This window comes from Ovis canadensis, chromosome 15, assembly GCF_042477335.2.
Source record: "Ovis canadensis isolate MfBH-ARS-UI-01 breed Bighorn chromosome 15, ARS-UI_OviCan_v2, whole genome shotgun sequence".
In the NCBI taxonomy this organism is placed as follows: domain Eukaryota; kingdom Metazoa; phylum Chordata; class Mammalia; order Artiodactyla; family Bovidae; genus Ovis; species Ovis canadensis.
This window is the reverse complement of record NC_091259.1, coordinates 37,211,110-37,226,723: the sequence shown is the minus strand read 5'-3', so window position 1 is coordinate 37,226,723 and position 15,614 is coordinate 37,211,110.

Here is a 15,614-nt window from a genome sequence, read left to right as displayed (position 1 = left end):
AATGGAAAACTACAACAGTCTAGTACAGACTAGATCAGTAATAGTCCAGACTCTTCAGAAGGCTTGGGTCTTTCCACCAGGCAGAGAATCAAGATTATCCAAGATACTTGCAGAGGACGAAGGGCATATGGAATGGGTAGTGGAAAAAGGAAGTTACTGATACCATAGGACCACATGACTAGTTGTAGAAATGAAGATTATAATACTTATGAGTATTTCTTCCTTATTTTATTTTATAATAAAATCTATTAGGTATATATCAACTAGTTATTTTTTTCTCCTCTCATTCTCCTACCATCGAAGGTAAGATTTATTAATAGGTGTCAAAAAGGGTTTTGACCCACTAGGAAGGGCTTGAACTAGCCTGAAAATATAAAGTGACATATAGGAATTTGTATCCTCTTTGGGGAGAGGGTTAAAATGTTTTTGATTTTCTGCTGGACAGTGGAGTATTTAATCAGATGCATAATTTTGCTAATTTTTTAATTTGGAAGCTAAATATGGTTAATTGGAGAAGGCAATGGCATGCCACTCCAGCACTCTTGCCTGGAAAATCCCATGGACGGAGGAGCCTGGTAGGCTACAGTCCATGCTAAGAGTCAGACACGACTGAGCAACTTCCCTTTCACTTTTCACTTTCATGCATTGGAGAAGGAAATGGCAACCCACTCCAGTGTTCTAGACAGGAGAATCCCAGGGATGGGGGAGCCTGGTGGGCTGCCGTCTATGGGGTCGCAGAGAGTTGGACATGACTGAAGTGACTTAGCAACAAATATGGTTAATAGAAGTGACTGAATGTCATATTAACATGAGATGGAATGTTGTGTTTTTTTTTTTTAATTTGTCCATTTAGCTAATCTGCAACTACCTTTCCTACAATCTCCTGTCTTGTTAAGTTCTGCTTTGGTAGATTTGTGATATACTAACTTGGTTAAGCGCTAATTAAATTTCCCACAATTCCCTTCCCTATTTGGCTCAGAATCAGAGCTGGCCAAAAGAAAATTTGCACAATATTTGGAAGGTGAAACTGAAGCAGCAGGAATCATAATCTGAAGGTTACCATGGTCAGAGGTGATGAGAGAGGTGCCAGAAAGTTCCAGCTTCCCCTTGCTCTTTATTTTTGCTGCACATTGATGTTCTTGCTTCATGCCCAGCTCTTTTTCCTTATTGGTAGCTCTGCTGACCAATAGCAACACAGATCTATTGCCAGACCACTTGGCTGTGAATGCACTAATTTGTTCACCCAAACTAGTGATTAAGAGAGTCAATTAGTGATTTTCCCCTAGTTTTTTTTTTTTTTTTTAAACATCCTCATTTGGACCATTACTTCCCCAGTCTCTCCTCCAATTATATAAAACAGTGGCTCTCAAACTTCAGACATCTGAATTACCTGGAGGGCTTATTAAAACCAACTTTCTGAGTCTACCCCCAGAGCTTCTGAGTTTATAGGTCTGTGGTGGGGCCTATACATTTGCATTTCTAACAAGCCTCCAAGTAATGCTGAGGCTTGATGCTGTTGATCCAGGGAACATACTCTGGAAACCACTGGAGTAAAGCCTAATCCCTCTAATAAATTCCTCATTCTATAGTATCCTTTGTAGTTCCACTTCCTCAATTTAACCCTGGCTAATATAGGGCTCTAGACCCTTGAGAGTCCCTTGGACTGCAAGGAGATCCAACCAGTCTGAAGGAGATCAGCCCTGGGTGTTCTTTGGAAGATATGATGCTAAAGCTGAAACTCCAGTACTTTGGTCACCTCATACAAAGAGTTGACTCAGGAAAAGACTCTGATGCTGGGAGGGCTTGGGGGCAGGAGGAAAAGGGGACAACAGAGGATGAGATGGCTGGATGGCATCACCGACTTGATGGACGTGAGTCTGAGTGAACTCTGGGAGTTGGTGATGGACAAGGAGGCCTGGCGTGCTGCGATTCATAGGGTCGCAAAGAGTGGGACACGACCGAGCGACTGAACTGAACTGAACTGAGACCATATAAGCTTCCTTTGTAGTACCTCAGTTAGCAAAGAACCTGCCTGCAATGCAGGAGACCCAGATTTGATTCCTGGGTTGGGAGGATCCCCTGGAAAAGGAAATGGCAACCCACTCCAGTATCCTTGCCTGGAGAATCCCATGGACAGAGGAGCCTGGCAGGCTATAGACCATGGGGTCGCAAGAGCTGGATACCACTTAGCAATTATACCACCAGACCACGTAGGGGAAGAAAAGAAATTAAAGGCTATAAAAATGCAACTGGGCCTTCCCAGGTGGTGCTAGTGGTAAAGAACCCGCTTGCCAATGCAGGAGATGGAAAAGATCGGGTTTGATCCCTGGATCAGAAAGATCCCCTGGAGGAGGGCATGGCAACCCACTCTCAGGAAATCCCATGGACAGAGGAGCCTGGTGGGTGACAGTCCATAACGTCTCACAGAGTTGGACACAACTGAGTGAATTAGCACACATGCATGCAAACACACAATTAGGAACTTGCCAGTGAGGGCAATAGAAGAGGACTGCCTTCCAAGACTTCCTGCCAAGACAGAGTAATGGTGATCCAATCTACTCCCTTTCCTAAAGCAGCCAACAATGGACAATATATGAGGCAGTAGTTTAAGACACCAGGCAATGAAAGACAGTGAAACCCAAAGATGGAGGTGCCATAACTATTGAATGAACAAACAGGACTTGCAGATAGATGCTACTTCTGCCCATGGCTGCAAAACCTAGGTTTTTCAAAGGTCTCCTTTGCATTATTAAGCCTTTGACCATATGGAGAAAGGCAAGATAAGCCCTGTGATTATGAACACCCAACCTACTGCCTTGAGAATGCTTTCCAGCTGTGATGCAGGGAAGGGAACCCAAGTGGAACCCAGCAAGCTACGTGGGTTGAGAAAACAGAGCTGAGGTTCTGAGAAGGGCAAGCAGATGGAGATTGCAGGACAAAGTACCACAGAGGAGAGGGCTGCAGAGAAAAAGAACTCCAGAGATGTGCAGAGGATCCCCCTTGAGTCTTTGGCTGAGCATTGATTTGCCCAAGCATGCCTGAAAACTACTTGAGACCAGAGAAAGAACCACCCAAAAGGATTAGGGGGGTGCAGTGCCCACAGCTCACCCAGGGTTGCGAATAACCCTAACCTGATTCATGAGGCATTGGGTAGAGTACTGAGAAAGGTCTTGCCGTAGTAATGGGGAATCATTAGAGTGCTGGTAAGTCCCCACCAAATGTATCTTAAGGGCTCACCTGGCAGCTCAGTGGTAAAGAACCTGCCTACAATGCAGGGGACCGGGTTCCATTCCTGGGTCAGGAATATCCCCTGGAGGAGGGCCTGGCAACCCACTCTAGTACTCTTGCCTAGAGAATCCCATGGACAGAGGAGCCTGGCAATAGGGTGACTCAGAGTCAGACATGACTGAAGCAACCAAGCAGCAGCAGCAGCAATGCAGATTAAACAACAAGAACTGAGACTTCCCTGGTGGCCCATGGCTAAGACTTTGCGCTTCCAGTGCAGGCGACCCAGGTCTGATCCTTGGTCAGGGAACTAGATCCCACATGCCACAGCTAAAGATTCCGCATGCAGCAACGAAGCTCAAAGATCACACATGCTGCAACTAGAACCCAGCACAGTCAAATAAGTAAATATTAAGGGTTTTTAACTAAAAAATAAGACCCCAAAGGATTTAACTTTTTCCAAAATAACTGCTTCCCAGAAAAAAATTCAAGAATATTTATGAGAATATAAAAAAATCCAGCACCCAAACTAAAATTAATAATGCCTGACAACTAATTAATACCAAGCAAGCATGCAAATCAAAACCACAATAAGATTATCACCTCAACCTGCCAGAATGGCTATCATCAAAAAGAGGACGAATAGCAAGAGGTGGCGAGGATGTGGAGAAAAGGGAACTTTGGTGCACCATTGGTGGGGTTTTAAATTGATGCAATCACTGTGGAACCAGTATGGCAATTTCCCCCAAAATTAAAATCAGCACTACAATATGATCTAGCAAATTCCCTTCTAGGTATTTATTTACCCAAAGAAAACAAAAACACTAATTCAAGATGACATTATTTATAATAACTAAGGTAAGGAAGCAATCTGAGTGTCCATCCATAGGTGAATGGATAAACATTTGAAATACACATACACACAATGGATTATTACTCAATCAGAAAAAAGGACATTTACCATTTGCAATAACATGGATGGATCTAGAGGGTATTAGGGGCTTCCCTGGTGGCTCAGACAGTAAAGAATCTGCCTGCAATACAGGATACCCGGGTTGAATCCCTGGGTGGGAAACGTCCCCTGGAAAAGGGAATGGCTCCAGTATTCTTGCCTGGAGAATTCCAAGGATAAAGATATAGTCTAGGGGTCACAAAGAGTCAGACAGGACTGAGTGATTAACACTTTCAGAGAGTATTATGCAAAATGAAATAAATCAGACAGAGAAAGACAAATACTGTTTCTCTCATTTACATGTGGAATCTAAAAAATAAAACAAAATGGAAACAGACTAAGATACAGAGAACAAACGGGCGGGTACCAGAAGGGAAGGCAATGGGGGTAGGGGTGAAGGGAATTAAGTGATACAAATCCTTACTTACAAAATAAATAAACCATGGGATGGAATACACAGCATAAGGAGTTTGGTCAGTAATACTGTAATAATATTGTATGGGGACAGATGGTTACTAGCCTCACTGTGGTGATCATTTCCTACTGTAAGCGAATGTCAGAATCATGTAGTATACCTAAAGACTAACAATACTGAACATCAACTATATTTTATTAAAAAAATCAAAAAACAGAAAATGAATTCCAGAAAATGCAAGCTCTTAGGGACAAGAAGCAGATTAGTTGTTGCCTGTTGGGGAAGAGGTGGGAAGGAGGGGAGGATTATAAAGATATACAAGGCAACACTGAGAGATAGATGTGTTCAGTATTTTGATTGTGATGATGGCTTCACAGGTATATACTTGTTAAAATATTAAATTACAGACTCTAAATATGTGTAGTTTATTGTAGGTCAATTGTGCCTCAGTAAAGCTCTTTTAAAAAAAATTTGAGCATGCAGAAAGAAGCAGAAAGCCTTATGGGAAGATTTGAAGGAGTCATATGTGGTCCTAGGGCACAGAAAACTGAAGACCAAGACCTGGGTTTGACTGCAAGAATCCTAGAACCACAGGATCCACTGGAGTGCACAGCCTACCAGGCTTCTCGTGTTACACAGCACTGATGGGGAGGCAGGAGCCCTCTGAGATGTGGGACGGGGCATTTGGACATACATAAACCAGGCTCCAAAATCACTGCAGATGGTGATTGCAGCCGTGAAATTAAAAGACACTTACTCCTTGAAAGTTATGACCAATCTAGACAGCATATTGAAAAGCAGAGACATTACTTTGTCAAAAAAGGTCTGTCTAGTCAAGGCTATGGATATTCCAGTGGTCATGTATGGATGTGAGAGTTGGACTATAAAGAAAGCTGAGCACTGAAGAATTGATGCTTTTGAACTGTGGTCTTGGAGAAGACTCCTGAGAGTCCCTTGGACTGCAAGGAGATCCAACCAGTCCATTCTAAAGGAGATCAGTCCTGGGTGTTCATTGGTGGGACTGATGTTGAAGCTAAAACTCCAATACTTTGGCTACCTGATGTGGAGAGCTGACTCATTTGAGAAGACGCTGATCCTGGGAAAGATTGAGGGCAGGAGAAGAAGGGGACAACAGAGGATGAGATGGTTGGATGGTATCACTGACTCAATGGACATGGGTTTGGGTGAACTCTGGGAGTTGGTGAGGGACAGAGGCCTGGTGTGCTGCAGTTCATGGGGTCACAAAGAGTTGAACACAACCGAGTGACTGAACTGAACTGAACTGAAACCAGGCTAAAGATTTTGAACCTTCTCCATTCTTTAAGAATGGGCTATATATAGTGACTCCCTTCCAAAGAGGACAATGTGGAAAGGAGAGAAGGAAAGAATCACTTAACAGCAGAGAAATCGGACAAACATAACTCAGCCAGGTGATTCCGGTCAAGACCAACAGTAAAGAGCCATGTTGACCATATACCCTTGAAATGATGCAATGTGAACAGCACTTTTCCTCTTCCTCCCCCAAACCCACAATGCCAACGTAAACTATGAGAAAAACACCAGACACTCCAACTTGAGGGACATTCTAAAAATGTTCCTGGCCGGTACTGATCAGTACTCCTTGAAACTATCAAGGGCATCAAAAACAAGCAAAGTCTGAGAAAGTGTCATAGCTAAGAGGAGCCTAAGGAGGTGTGACAACTAAATGAAAGGTAGCATTCTGGAATAAAGAAGTAAGGGAAATAAAGCGTAAGTGAAAGACTGAGGACATCTGAATAAAGCACGGACTTTAGGTACCAATAATATATCACTGTTGGTTCATCACTTGTGACCAATGTACCACCAAAGGTACATTATTAGTTATATGGGAGGAAGCAGGGGAGTATGCCTGTGTTTTTTAGATAATACAGGTCCTTGCCTTTTGTCTGTACCCACCAGCCATCCCTGTGCACTCAGATGAACCACCAGCACAAGGCTGCTGCCTTTAAACTAGAGAGAGACTCTGAGGTTAAGAGGATATTATGAATATAATGGAAGAGAAATACGTCTCTCGTGGCAGTCAGCTGCCACAGAGCCCCACGTGCAGGTGGAGAGCCACCTTGGGATTGTCCTCACAACCTTCTGCTCCCCGTCCTTATTTCTAGATATGTCAGGGCTCAAGGGAGTTTCCTTGGCCTCCTGGTTGACCTGTCTCTTGGGCTCCACATAGCAGGCTTGGAAACCTTGTATAATAACAGCCCAGCCTGGAGACCAAAGAACCCAGAAGCAGTGGCAGGGACATCAGCGGGTTATTAGATTGGGGATCTTACACTTTTGAAGCAAAAGGTCCTGCAGTGACACCCACTTTGTGTACAGCAGGTGGGAGCTAGCTGCTGCTGCTGCTGCTGCTGCTGCTGCTGCTGCTGCTGCTGCTGCTGCTGCTGCTGCTGCTGCGTCGCTTCAGTTGTGTCCGACTCTGTGCGACCCCAGAGACGGCAGCCCACCAGGCTCCCTCGTCCCTGGGATTCTCCAGGCAAGAACACTGGAGTGGGTTGCCATTTCCTTCTCCAATGCATGAAAGTGAAAAGTGAAAGTGAAGTCGCTCAGTCGTGTCCCACTCTTGGCGACCCCATGGTCTGCAGCCTACCAGGCTCCTCCATCCATGGGATTTTCCAGGCAAGAGTACTGGAGTGGGGTGCCATCACCTTCTCCGGGGGAGCTAGCTAGACCTTCACAACTCAGGGGAGATGGAGGCTATCGTTTATAGGGGAAATTGCCGTAAGGTTGGCTCACCGTTTACCAGGGAAACCAGCGGCTGGGGCAGGGGGCAAGCATGTTGATAGTTACTGATTAAGCCCTGTAATTAAGAGGATTGGATAGTCATGTGAGTGAAGCAGGGGCTGGTCAAGCAGGAGATGTACAGACATCAGGAAAACAGCCATCTTGAGTGGCCTGACCATACATGGCCCTAGATAGTGAAGATGCATAAGGAATAATTTCCATGAACCCACACTCTTGCATCTTTCCATACAGAGAAAAGCACTATGATCAATTGTTATCTTTAAATGTTTGACTGTACGCGTGTTTGTTTCAGGAAAATCTCCTATATATCCTGCTTCCTCTTACCTCTTCGGAGCAGTTCCTCCAAACTATCTGAGAGGCAATGGTCCTCAAGGTCCCCTAGCAAAACACAATTTACAACTTTTAAATTGTACATTTTTCTTCATTTGACGTGATTGTGTTACTTTATAACTATGTTTCTGATAACTTACAGGAAGTTTACACCAACTGCCACTTTGTTTACTGATTGCAGTGAGACTCAGGATTCACTCCTGGTCTCACTCAGCACCCTGGAAGACTCTGCCTTGATAGGATGGTGGAATCACCTGCTGAGAGGCAGCATCCTGTAGGACTGGGGTGCCATTCTGAGAGATACAGTGTATGCCTAAACTGCTGCTAATATATGGGGCCATTTCCCATAGGCAAGATGCACGGGTCCAAGAACCAAGAGTTGGAGATGAGAATGGCTCCTTTCGGGACTTCCCTGGTGGTCCAGTGGGGTTAAGACTCCACGCTTCTAATGCAGGGGGTTCCAGTTCAACCCCTGGTTGGAGAACTAAGATCTCACATTCCACGAGGCCAAAAAAAGGAAAAGAACCTTGTCCAGAAACATCCTGTCAGAGGTTAAGGAGAGCAGAGAATGGAAGGTGTAAGAAGGCAGCTAAGATTACCTTGGTCTTGGGGTCAGCTACAGAGATGGGAATGTAGCAGCCACATTTGATGAACTGTTTCTTTTTCTTCCCTTATCTGAAGAACACCAGTGCTTTCAGCTGGAAGCATAACTAACTGGCATCACCCCAAGATGATACAGTAGCTGATGGGACTTTAGGAGTCCTTTGTGTTGGGGAAACAAAATTTTCCTGTGGACAAAGGTCTAGAGTGGATGCTGAGGGTCAAAGGGGTAGACTGTGCCATTTATCTTTTGTTTGCCCCTCCAGACCCCCCTGTCACCCCAGCCCACATCCCCTTCGCCCTGCCCTCTGACCCAGGAGGCTGATCTGTATGGTCCACATCCTGTGTCTTCAGCATGCTGGTAGAGCCCAACAGATCAGAGAGAGAGAAAATAGAGTGTGATCAGGTTACTTACTCCCTCTCCTTGAGCTGGCCGTGTCCCTCAACCAATGACCACGACTTCTCTCACCACAGCCTTGAAGCACAGCTCTCCTCCACCCACTCCCAGCCTCATGATGGCCATGCCTGGCTGCTCCTAAACTTGGGTTACTGCCCTATCCTTGTGGTTCCCCAATACCCACGTCTGTTTTTGTAAATAAACCCTCCTCAAATTATCCTATTTTGAATGTGCCATCTGTTTCCTGTTGGGAGACAGACTGATGCAGTGGGATTTATGTCACGATTACTCTGCTAACAGTTTTGTGTTTGAATGTCAACTTGTGGTGTCCTGGCATTTTCTGGCCTTAAATGGGAGCTGCGTTGAGCCTCTAGAACTGTCTGAGCCCTGGCAGGCAAAAGGGTGCAATAAGACAATGAAATCACCTACCACAGTTCCTGGTGCAGACTCAATAAATGCTAGAAGAATCACCCTCCCCACTGCACCAGCCTCTGCACTGCAAACAAGAATAGTGGGGTTTGACATCTTGTGTACCTGTCATGCACGTCAGTGGTTTCGATAGAGAGGGTTAAACCAGAGAGATTTTGCTCCAAATAACTATTTTATTGAAGTCCTGCTCAATTCTTAAATGTTGATACACCACAAAAGGCAAGGAGGAAACATATCTAATTTAAGATGTTTGGAAATAAACAATCAAACTCTAGGCAGGACTCACCTAGTTGGGGCCAGCAGGGGTGCGTTTCCTGCCAAGTCAATGACACGTAAACCCAGGGCCTCTCTATAGCTCTACGCCTAGTTTTGTACTCATAACTTGATTCCTTTTCTTAAAGAAGTCCGAATTGTTTAGGCTCATGGAGTCCAGGCTGTTTAAGGTGCTGTGATACCTGGGGACCCACGCTGCTGGGAAGTTATTACATTTGGGCTCCTTTCTGGGACAGGTGGAATGCGGGAGACTGAGAGGCCAGCCCACAGCCACTGGAAGCCACTCATTCTGGATGAGCACAAGCAAACCAAGGGCCGCGGGCAGATGTGAGCTGTGCTCAGGGACAGTGGCTCAGCTGCAGCTGTGACAGGAATGCTCTTGGTCTCAGCTTCACCTATAGTCAAGACATCTGAATGTGTGAGACTGTACACACAAACTCATCCCTACCTTCTCGGGGCAGGCTGTGCAACCACAAGCAGACACTTTCCAGAGCATGGGCATTATCCGACTTCCAAGTGAGAACAAGTTCCTCACTGTGGCCATCACCACCTCTAACCCATGCCACTTCACTTTACCGCATGAGAACTGTCCTCTACTACAAGCGGGCTCATTGCCTCCAAAGCCTAACCTTCTGTGAATCCTTTGACCCTGCAATTCCATGTGGAGGAATTTATTCTGAGGAAATACTACTACTGTTTATAATGAAATCAGTATAAAGGCATTCTCTCTAGCATTGTTTGTAATAGGAAAAAAGAATAAACTTCAATGTTTACGTTTATTCAGTGTCTGATGATAAAGCATTGATTAACTCATGGTCCATCCATATAGTAGCATGTGGTGAGGCTGTTAACATTACATGGAAGTGTTAATAGAATACATAATAATATGAAATGATAAATACATTGTGGTGGACAGACCCTAGGCGGGACCTCATGAATCCTACCCTGTGACTTCCTGTAGCCAACAGAATGTGACAAAGATGAAGGGGGTTTGCATTTGTAATTAATGTCCTAAATGAGTTGATTTTGAAGTACAGCGTGTGTGCATGCTCAGTGGTGTCTGATTCTACGACCCCATGGACTCTAACCCGCCAGGTTCCTCTGTCTGTGGAATTTTCTAGGCAAGAATCCTGGAGTAGGGTGCCATTTCCTACTCTAGGGGATCTTCCCAACCGTGGGATCGAGCTCGTGACTCTGTGTCTCCTGCATTCGCAGGTGGATTCTTTACCACTGAGCCACCTGGAGTACAGTAAGTCCCCTTTATATGAATGAGTTCCTTCCTGAAAGGACGTTTGTAAGTCTAATTTGTTCATAAGGCCAATAAAGTTAGCCTGACACAATTGGCTATATTGTACTGTACTGTAATAGGTTTATAATTCTTTTCCCACAAATAATACATTAAAAACAAACCAAAAAATGAAGAAAACATTTTTAATCTTGCAGTACAGTACCTCAAAAATTTCAGCAGGACCAGCTACATCACTGCTGATGCTGTGCTTGCTTCCAGACATCCTGGGCTTGAAATACAGATACTGCATTGCTGTACTGTCTGCAGTACTGCTCAGTAAAGCATGCAAACGCAGAGCCACTTGTAGATGTTGCGCGCACATGAAATGGTACCCCAGACAGGTGACCTAACATGTGCTTGGACATGTGAGTGCATGTTCGCATGTTTGAAAATTCATAACTTGAAGGTTCATAGGGAGGAGACTTACTATAGTCAAAGGGAAGTTACTGTGGCTGGGTGAGCCTGACTTAATCCATTGAAAGGCTCTGAAAGAGGATCTAGGCTGTCCCAAGGTCAGAGACTCTCTCTAGTGCTGGTTCTGAAGCTTCCGTACTGGGGCAAGCTGAGTGTCACCCAAACTGATGACCAGCAAAGGACAGGCTCTACAAGCATAAAGAGATGAATTCAGCCAACAATCTGAATAAACCGAGAAAGGACTGTTTCTCCACTTGAGCCTCTGTTTAGATCATAGCCCCTGCCGACACCTGAGCTCGCGACAGATAACACGGGTAAGCTGTGCCCAAACTTATGACTTACAGAAACAATGAGATAATGTGTATTATTTTAAGCTACTAACTTTGTGGTGGTTTATTATACAGCAGTAGAAAACTAACACAGATGCTGTGTTGTTACATGAAAAAAAAAGCTTGTTATAATATGTATAGCATGATCCCATTTTGATTTAGAAAATGAGATGTTGACATCTGCTTAGGAAAAACCCTGAAAGAACAAATGCCAAAATATTGGCCCAAGATGGTCGTCTTAGAGCATATTTTCATTTTGTTTATTTAAATGCTTCTAAATTTCCCACAATGAACATGTAAGAAGTTATTTTTAAAGAGAAGAATATCAGTAAATGAGATTAATATTTTTCATTACTTTTTTAAAATGGAAGGGCTTCCTTGGTGCCTAAGACTCTGCATTCTTGATACAGAAGGCCCTGATTCAATGCCTGGTCAGGGAACTAGATCCCACTTGCTGCGACAAAATGTTCACATACCGCAACTAAAACTATCCTGCGTGCTGCAACCAAACCCAGGGCAGCCAAAAAAAAAAATTTAATAAATAAAAATGGAATCCTAGACAATGGAGTTAAAAAGAGAAATCTAGACTTCTGTTTCTGAAAATATAAAAAACCCTCCCAAAACGATTGCCTAAAATGTTGGATAAAATGTAACAAAGATCCTCTTTTCTTTACTGAGAGAGAGCTGACCTATAGCATTATATTAGTTTCAGGCATACAGCATAATGAATCTATATACATATGTATATATATAGAGAGAAATGATCATCAGAGTAAGTCTAGGTAACCCTAGAATCTTCTCGGTAACACGTAGATACAGTTTTTTTTCTTGTGATGAAAGCTTCTAAGATCTACGCTGTTAGCAGCTTTCGAATATATAGTATTATAAACTATGATCACTATACCATACATTACATCTCTATGACTTATTTTACAACTGGGAGTTTGTACTTTTTTACTCCTTTTGTTCATTTTGCCCACTGTCCAGCCCCTCACCTCTCAAAACCAACAAGCTATCCTCTGAGTATAAGGAAAAGCTTAGATTTTTTTCTTCCTGGGTATTTGTCTTCTCTGTGTCCCTTTTACCTTCACAGAAAACACTTCAATTCTGACACTTCTGGCCAATAAATATGTGGAGCAAACCTCTATGACACTCAGTTCAGTTCAGTTCAGTTGCTCAGTCGTGTCTGACTCTTTGCGACCCCATGAATTGCAGCACGCCAGGCCTCCCTGTCCATCACCAACTCCCGGAGTTCACTCAAACTCACATCCATCGAGTCGGTGATGCCATCCAGCCATCTCATCCTCTGTCGTCCCCTTCTCCTCCTGCCCCCAAGCCCTCCCAGCCTCAGAGTCTTTTCCAATGAGTCAACTCTTCGCATGAGGTGGCCAAAGTATTGGAGTTTCAGCTTTAGCATCATATATTTTATGGAGGCGTCCTGACATAGGCATGATCAATTATTAACTTCATTTCCAGCCCCTGCCTCCTCTCTGGAAGATGAGGGTGGGGCTGAAAATTCCAAGCTTCTCATCATTGGTTGGTCTTTCTGATGACCAGCCCCCATCCAGGAGCCTCCAGGAGCCCGTTCTGGAGGCACTTCAGTAGAACAAAACATGCTTCTAGTTCTCATATCACTTAGAAAATTATCCTGCAAGGTAGTCAATAATACCCAAGGGCTGTGAAGTAGAAAGACGGAGCTGAGTCCTCACCTAGATCCATAATCCTCAGAGAGTTACAGCCTCAATGAAAAGGTGATCTAGGGAAGCAAATCTTCCCTAGCCCAGGAAAATAGCAAAAAACGATGTCTCAGCTTGTGTTCTGGGTAGAAAATAAAATTCTCCTGTTTAGAATTTCTAAACATAGGTCTGTGTTTCCTGTTTGGGGCTTGAGTTGATGCTGCCTTCATGATTATTTAAATAGGATCCAGCAACAAGACAAGAGAATAACATTAAAGAAAAAAAAACTTTTCATAGTGAGTGATAATGTTGGGGTTCCTAAAAGAAGCAACCACAGAGTAACTCTGGAATATCATGCTCTCAACTCAGATCACATGGAATCCCAAAGGATAAAGCCCCACTGAACATGAGCTTGCAACCCAGACTTACAAAAAAGAAAGAAAGGAGAAAGGAAGAGAGAGAGGGGTGGGGGAGAGGGGAGGGAGAGAGGAAAAGAGAAAGAGAAAGAAAGGAAAAAAGAAAGGAAGGGGAAATAAGCCATCATAATGAAAGACTCAGCAGACTTAACCTCAGAATTAGAGTCTCAAGCATCTGAGATGTTACATGAAGACTAAAGATATTATACAATAGATATCATTAAAATGTCTAGATGCATGTAAGGCATTGGAAGCATAAGAATAGAATAAAATACTATGAGTAGATGTAAAAGAACCAAATAGAATTTCAAGAAATGAAAAAATAACTGAAATATACAATTCAATAAATAGGCTAAACACCAGATTCAATACAAATGAAGAGAAAAATAGTGAATTGGGAAACTGGTCTGAGAATATTACCCAGAGGAAGAAGAAGAAATAGAAATTACGAAAAAGAGGTTAAGTGACGCAAAGAATAAGATGAGAAGGTCTACCATTTGTCTAACAGGAATTTCAAAAGAGAAGGGCCAAGGCATTATTGAGAGATAATTGATACTTTTTCAGAGTTAATGAAACATACACCTCTTCAGGTTTGGTAAGAATAGTAATACTTCTAAGCTCTGCTACCTGTGTTTTGTCCATCTTTGTTAATGTACTTAAATCTTTTTTTTTTCTTTTCTGGAACAAGATCAAATAGAAACAGAAATTTTAATTAGTTAATTTTAAAATAAATTAAATAAAAAGATGAATGTAAAGTTTCACAGAGGAAGGACACCTGGATCAGGCTGGGCTGGGATAGGTATTAGTTAGTACCGTTTCACTTGTAAATGGCGTAAAATCCATTTAAAACTGTCTTAAGGGACTTCCCCGGAGAAGGCAATGACACCCCACTCCAGTACTCCTGCCTGGAAAATCCCATGGACAGAGGAGCCTGGTAGGCTGCAGTCCATGGGGTCACTGAGGGTCAGACACGACTGAGCGACTTCACTTTCACTTTTCACTTTCATGCATTGGAGAAGGAAATGGCAACCCACTCCAGTGTTCTTGTCTGGAGAATCCCAGGGACGGCGGAGCCTGGTCTATGGGGTCGCACAGAGTCGGACACGACTGAAGCAACTTAGCAGCAGCAGCAGCAGCAGCAGGGGAACTAAGATCCCACATGCTGCGGAGCAACTAAGCCCACGCGCCACAACTACCGAGGTAGAGCGCCACAACGGGAGAGGCCAGCCTGCCCGCTGCAACGAAGACCCCACAAGGCAACGAAGATCCTGCGTGCCGCAACCAAGCCCTGGTGCAGCTAAATAATTTTAAACTGTCTTAAGAAACCATGGGCAGGGCTTCCCTGGTGGTCCAGTGGTTAAGAATCCACCTTGCAATGCAGGGGACGTCGGTTGGATCCCTGGCCTGGGAAGATCCCGTATGCCGAGGAGCAACTATTAACAAGCCTGTGCACCGCAGTTATTAAGCCTGCGCTCTAGAGCCCACAGGCTGCCGTTACTGAGCCCCTGTGCCCTGGAGCCTGTGCTCTGCAAGAGAAGCCACCACAGTGAGAAGCCTTCACACCACAACCAGAGTAGCCCCTACTCTCCACAACTAGAGAAAGCCTGAGCACAGCAACAAGGACCCGATGTAGTCAAAAGTAAACAAATAACCAAAATAATTTAAAATTATTAAAAAAAAAAGAAACAAGGGGCAATGATCGCCAACGTTACTGAAAATATAATGAGTAGGGTTGCCTTTAGGCATAGCATGATGCAGGTTTCAACCACACGTTCAAGCTTTGCTTTTCCCAAAACCTCAGCTCTGCTCTTCTGCATGCTGGCTTCATTCTCAGGCTCTGTGCCTGAGAACAGAGTCTCCCCCCATGTGAGAATACAGTCTTCTTCTTTTTTGTTCACAGTTTAATTCCCAACACTTAGAATAATAGTATTTAGCACATAATAGATACTCCAACAATATTTGTAGGAGTAAGAGGAAGAGAAGGCAGAAGCAGGAATATCAGCCTACTTTCTGATAGGAAAAAGAAAAAGGAGACTCTACCAGATATGTTTTAGAGAAACTGCAGACCAATGGAGATAAGCAGATGATT